At 40.3% G+C, this 6,000-nt stretch overlaps 1 protein-coding gene across 1 annotated transcript in view; it reads left to right on the top strand.

Moving 5' to 3' along the window:
• Window positions 1-6,000, top strand: part of MPPED2 (metallophosphoesterase domain containing 2) — a 177,531-nt gene that overhangs the window by 121,507 nt on the left and 50,024 nt on the right. The gene's annotated exons all lie outside the window — the stretch shown is intronic.

The following is a 6,000-nucleotide window of genomic DNA, read 5'->3' as shown; positions in this document are numbered from 1 at the left end:
GCTCCGGACGCACAGGCTCAGCGGCCATGGCTCACGGGCCCAGCCGCTCCGCGGCATGTGGGATCTTCCCGGACCGGGGCATGAACCCATGTCACCTACATCGGCAGACGGACTCTCAAGCACTGCTCCACCAGGGCAGCCCTAAATGTTCTCTTTTAATCTTTTCTCTTTAGACACTGCATGAGTAAATTTCAGCTTAGCCTTTCCCTGACTTACATTTTTTAAAAATTCACCAATATGGGTTCCATAGGATTGATGTTTTAATATATTAAAATATGTATTTAACAGTTTAGGCATAGCTCCATATCAGTGAGGATTTTTATGCTGCAAGTGACAGAAAACCCAAACTGGCTTGAACAAATGTACTGGCACACGTATTTTGAAAGGTAAATATGGCTTTAGAGGAGGTTTTAACGTGGCCTTAGCCATGTATGTGACTGTGGCACTGTCTCTCTTTCCATTTCTTAGGTTGGCTCTATTCTCAGGCATACCATCTCCTCATGCTTTCAAAACAGCTGCCTGTGGCTTTGGGGGACTGAGGGGAAAAGAGACAGCATATAGGGGAAGACAGACTCAGTAAAATCCTGAAGCTAATCCTGCTGGCTGACTTGGGTCATAAGCCCAATCTCCAGGGCCAGAGTGATGGAAACTGACAACCTTAGCCTAAGCTGCAAGCTCTGTCTTGCTGGGCCTGAAGTGCAGTCAGCTTACCATGGATGCTCAGTGGATGCTGGGGCAGTGGGGAAGAGAAATGGAGGAATGAGTATGGGAAGGCAACCAACAAATGTCCACTCTGAGCTCTTTACTGGGGGTGGGAAGTGGACAACTCCCCCTTTGAAGCTCCTTTCCTTTACATAATTACAATTATTTGGTGTTTATTTGTTTCAGTAGTTCTCAGTAGTTTATTGGAACTGATATTTCAAAACTGGCCTGAATAGATAGCAAAGAAACCTTTCTTAGTGACATAAATCTGTACAAAGAAAAGATTTTCAGGATTTTTTTTTTTACCTCTTCTCTCTCTTTTAAAAGTTTACCATTTGAATAAAAATGGACAAATTCAATTCCAAAGTCACTCAACTATTCTTAACTACTGTATTTCCTTTTTTTTCTAAACCACAGGTTCTTGAGGAAATTCCTTCTTTCTTTGCTCCAACAGTTAAAACTCTTTTCTCCAACCAGTTCCCTTCCGTATGATTCTTTTCTTTCCCGATTTAAAATCTCTTCATATATGCCTTTTTAGATTTCTTATTAAACTTTTCATCCATCAAAGAAATACCAGATGATAGGAACTGTGCCCTTTTCCATACTTTTTGCCATGTGGGTAATAAATACATCTATTTCAGTTTCCATCAATTAAACACACTACAATGGCTTTTTATTTAATCAGTTATATGGACATTAGAGTGGATGGGAATGGGATATTACTGGATTCCCTGTTTACAAGTACTTGGACGTTAGTAAACTTCTCTTGGAGATCCAGTCCAAGAAAATAGATTGAGGGCCAGAAATAGAAATAGGATTTTATTTTCCCTTAAATGAAGGAAGTCATTGTTTAAAATAATACTTAAAAGAGACTAACCCCCCCCCACTTCCTTTTTCTTTTTTTTAACATCTTTATTGGAGTATAACTGTCTTACAATAGTGTGTTAGTTTCTCCTTTACAACAAAGTGAATCAGTTATACATTTTTTTTCTTAGATTCCATATATATGTGTTAGCATACGGTATTTGTTTTTCTCCTTCTGACTTACTTCACTCTGTATGACAGACTCCAGTTCTATCCACCTCATTACAAATAACTCAGTTTCATTTCTTTTTATGGCTGAGTAATATTCCATTGTATATATGTGCCACATCTTCTTTATCCATTCATCTGTTGATGGACAGTTAGGTTGCTTCCATGTCCTTGCTATTGTAAATAGAGCTGCAATGAACATTTTGGTACATGACTCTTTTTGAATTATGGTTTTCTCAGGGTATATGCCCAGTAGTGGGATTGCGGGGTCGTATGGTAGTTCTATTTGTAGTTTTTTAAGGAACCTCCATACTGTTCTCCATAGTGGCTGTATCAATTTACATTCCCACCAGCAGTGCAAGAGGGTTCCCTTTTCTCCACACCCTCTCCAGCATTTATTATTTAAAAAAGTTTGTTTAAAAAAAGTTTGTTTAAAAAAGTTTCTGAACATACTTTTAAAAGATTCTTGGTATCTTTATATTATTATAAATAATTTGGATTATTTATGCAGTGATTTTTACGCAGAGCATACACTGAAGTCTTGTTATTCCTTCATGCCCAAGTTGAATCTGTAGGCTGTGAGTGATTTTTTCTCTCTTTCCAGATGGGTCAAAGAATAACATAAGTGAGTTCATGCTGGTGGTTGGTACTTGTAGTTGGTTTTGTTTGCATTCAGCTTTTTGCTGTCTTTGGTTTCTTGTTAAGTTAACGGAATGTTTATATCTTTGATTATTCCCTGGTACAGGGGTATCTTTACCCTGGAAAGGGGGGTAATGAAGAACAGGTGTTGCCTGTGAACTTTGAGTTTTATGTCCTCAAAATGTGCCCAGAACCAGGGCGGAGCTTTCCTAGTTCTTTAGTGTGGATCACTCTGTTGGTACCTGCCGTATTTCCCCCAGCATCCCCCCAACGCCCCACTTCCCAGCCCTGGTAACACCTGAAGGAGGCATACAAACTTGTTGAATTACAGTAGATAAGTTCACCAGATGAGCTTATGCATGACAGTGAGTGCCCGGCAACTCTGCCCGAATGTTTACACAGGACCATCTCCTGAAACATAGCGGAGTTTCCATTTGTTATAGGAAATGTCTGACGCTTACCTTCAGAATCTGAAATAAGAGTGGGAAAAAAATTCTAGAGATTAAGTTGTCAAGATGATTTTTCACTTATTTATGTGAGGGCCAAAAGAACGTTTGCTCCTCGTAAAGATGTAGCCATTGTAGTCAGCTTTCAAGGAATATTCTCTCGTTTTTAAGGTCTTTTTTATCATATGCCTGCCTCATGGTGCCAGACTTTGCGCTGTCGGGTCGTGTGTAGCCATTTCTTTATCCCATAGCAGCCCGGACAGCCTTTGGGGTTTCTTCACGTGATACCGATGTTGGAGTGTGACTTGCAGAAGGTAGAGCATCCTTTCCCCTCCAGGAGGGGTAGACAGGTTGGCGCTAGACTTTGCTGTGGCTCAAATGAAGTGCTAACTGAGTCCCATTCAGTGGTATCTCTGGTGCAACATCTCCTTTTTCCTATCAGAGTGTTTTACGTTTTTTTATTATGTTAACATACATAACATAAAATTTACCATTTTAACCATTTTTAATGTACAGTTCAGTGGAATTAAGTACATTCATATTGTTGTGTAACTATCACCACCACCATCTCCAGAACTTTTTTATTATTCCAAACGGAAACTGTATACCCATTAAATAATAACTCCCATTTCTCCCTCCTCCCCAGCCCCTGGCAACCATTCTACTTTCTGTCTCCATCAACTTGACTACTGTAGGTACCACATGTAAGTGGAATCATACAGTATGTGTCCTTTGGTGTCTGCCTTATTTCACTTAGCATACTGTGTTCAGGGTTCATCCATGTTGTAGCATGTGTCAGAACTTCCTTCCTTGTTAAGGATGAATAATATTTCATTGTATGTGTATACTTCATTTTGTTTATTCATCCATTGATGGACACTTGGGTTGCTTCTACCTATTGACTATTGTGAATAATGCTGCTATGAGCATGGGTGTACAGATTTCTGCTTGAGTCCCTGCTTTCACTCCTTTGGGGTATACAGCCAGAAGTGGAATTTCTGGACTCTGTGGTACTTTTATGTTTAATTTTTTGAGGGGAAAAAAAATATCATTTCCATGGTGGCTGCACTGTTTTACATTCCTACCAGCAATTTATCAGGTTCTTTTTAGCACACCCAATTCCCAACCACCCTACACCCCAAAATATGGTATTGGAGATGACTAATTCTCATCAGTAAAGGTTTTCTCCACTTGGGGTGGGAGGTGGGTGAGGGTGGTGATTGGACTCCACATTTATATTATGGCCAAGGGAAGCAGAAATGTATAAAAAAAAAGAGGAAAAGAATAAAATGTTAAAACTATGGCATCATAAATGCAGAGAAGCAAAGCGAGCTTTCACAAAGAATACAGGATCCTCTAGATTTAGACAGAAAATGCTGTAAACAGGGTGTGAAAACTCTCAGCTGTCCAGCACTCTTTCATTTCAGGGCACACCTGGTCTTTTGTGTGCCAAGTACAGGACACCCTATGTGCCTCCGTGTGACCGAACCTGCGGTGTTTTCTCTTCTACACCAGTGTCCGTGGGGACTGCAAAGTGGAACAGACGCCGGTCTGACTCCCTTGCTGCCATTTGCCTCCAGATAGTTCAAACCGTGTCCTCTCCTTTCTGGAAAAAGAGAATGTCTGTTTGGCTTTCTGAAAACAGTTGCCACCCTTGGGCAAAACTAATTGTCACAATACACATGTTCTGCTCAGGATGTCTAGAAAGAAAGACATGTTTGATGCCGGTATATACAACCCAACCTAAGCAACCGCATGTCTGGCAGGTTTCGGGTTGGGGAAGGGGTTTGAGGAGACGTGCAGGAGGACATTGCTTCCAGTTTCATGTAACTCTGTTAGCTTGAAATACCTCTTGGAATAATATGACCCAGAGAAAGAGCTTCTATGTGAAACTTTGTGGATTTGAAAACTGCTCTACTGAATATTTTATGATCTTCTTGTCAAGGCCTCGCCTTATAACAGTGACCTACAGGCGCTACAATGGCTTCTTTCTTATGAAGACTTGAACATTTCCAATTGCAGAATAGCCTCAAGAGATGCAGCATTTCAAAAGCCATAGTTTAGGTTCTATTTTCTCTGCTGGGATGTTTGTGGATTTTCTTATTATAAAATTAGAGTTGTCACAGTGACTTTGTCTGTTTCAAACCAGATATTCCATGGTCCCATAAAAGCCCCACTTTAGGAAATTGGGTTTATTTATGAATGTGCTGACATTGGGCACAGAAAATAACACTTCTCTGATAAACAGGCATCTTTGATAGATGGAGTGGTTGGGTAAATTTAAATTTCTAAGGATTAAACAAACAACTCTTTTATTTCAACCTTTTGGAAATTGCCCTAGGGATTTTAAGTCAGGGTCGTCCAGGGTCTCCAGGTGACCATAATTAACAAAATTTTATTGGTCCCACTCATCTAGGTTCAGAACGCGTGGTTCCTGAATACAGGTCTCAGCCTTGACCTCGGTTCTTGTTAATCCAGTGGCTGGGCCTTGCCTAGACTTGAATCGGAACCTTTGACGGTGGGACAGAAATCTGCACTTTAGCACCCAGGGTGATTTTTATGCCCCCTAAAATGTGAGAACAACTGGCTTTGAAGTTACGGTTGTTTGAGTTGGCAGTGTCTTTATTCCTCGCATTTCTCCTTGTAAACTGACTCCTGATTGGGATATATTTTTGCCTCTTTCCTGTAAAGTGGAGGGCAAAATAATTTAAAATCCAGTTAATTCAGGACTCCGGGTTGATTGAGGTGTGGATAATTGTGACTTTTATTGATCTTTAAAATATTTTCCCCTTAGTTATATGTTTCATTTCAAGCTCGTTCTGCTCTGTGTTACAGCAGGAGGGTTGCTGCTACAACTCAGGGAACCCAGTTATACACATGGTTCACTCTGTAGTCGTGTAATTTTGGGCGTCACCTTGTGCCTTTAGCCCTCACTCTCTTCATGTATAAAATGAAAATATTGATTGATTTCTAACTGACCTCCGAGTTTCTTTCCATCACTAACATTTCATGGTTCCTTATTTTAGTTTTTCACTTTTTCTCTCCCAACTGCATAACATTTTCTCATGCATGGAACAGGAAAGGACCTTTGAGATCATCTAATCTTAATTGCTCATTTAGCACAAGAGAAAACAGACTGAGAAGCAGATGGGAGGTGCTGCTTTGGAGGAGCCAGAACAAG

This window comes from Physeter macrocephalus, chromosome 16, assembly GCF_002837175.3.
Source record: "Physeter macrocephalus isolate SW-GA chromosome 16, ASM283717v5, whole genome shotgun sequence".
Taxonomy (NCBI): Eukaryota; Metazoa; Chordata; class Mammalia; order Artiodactyla; family Physeteridae; genus Physeter; species Physeter macrocephalus.
The sequence above is the reverse complement of the archived record's forward strand: the minus strand, read 5'-3'. Positions and strand labels throughout refer to the sequence as shown.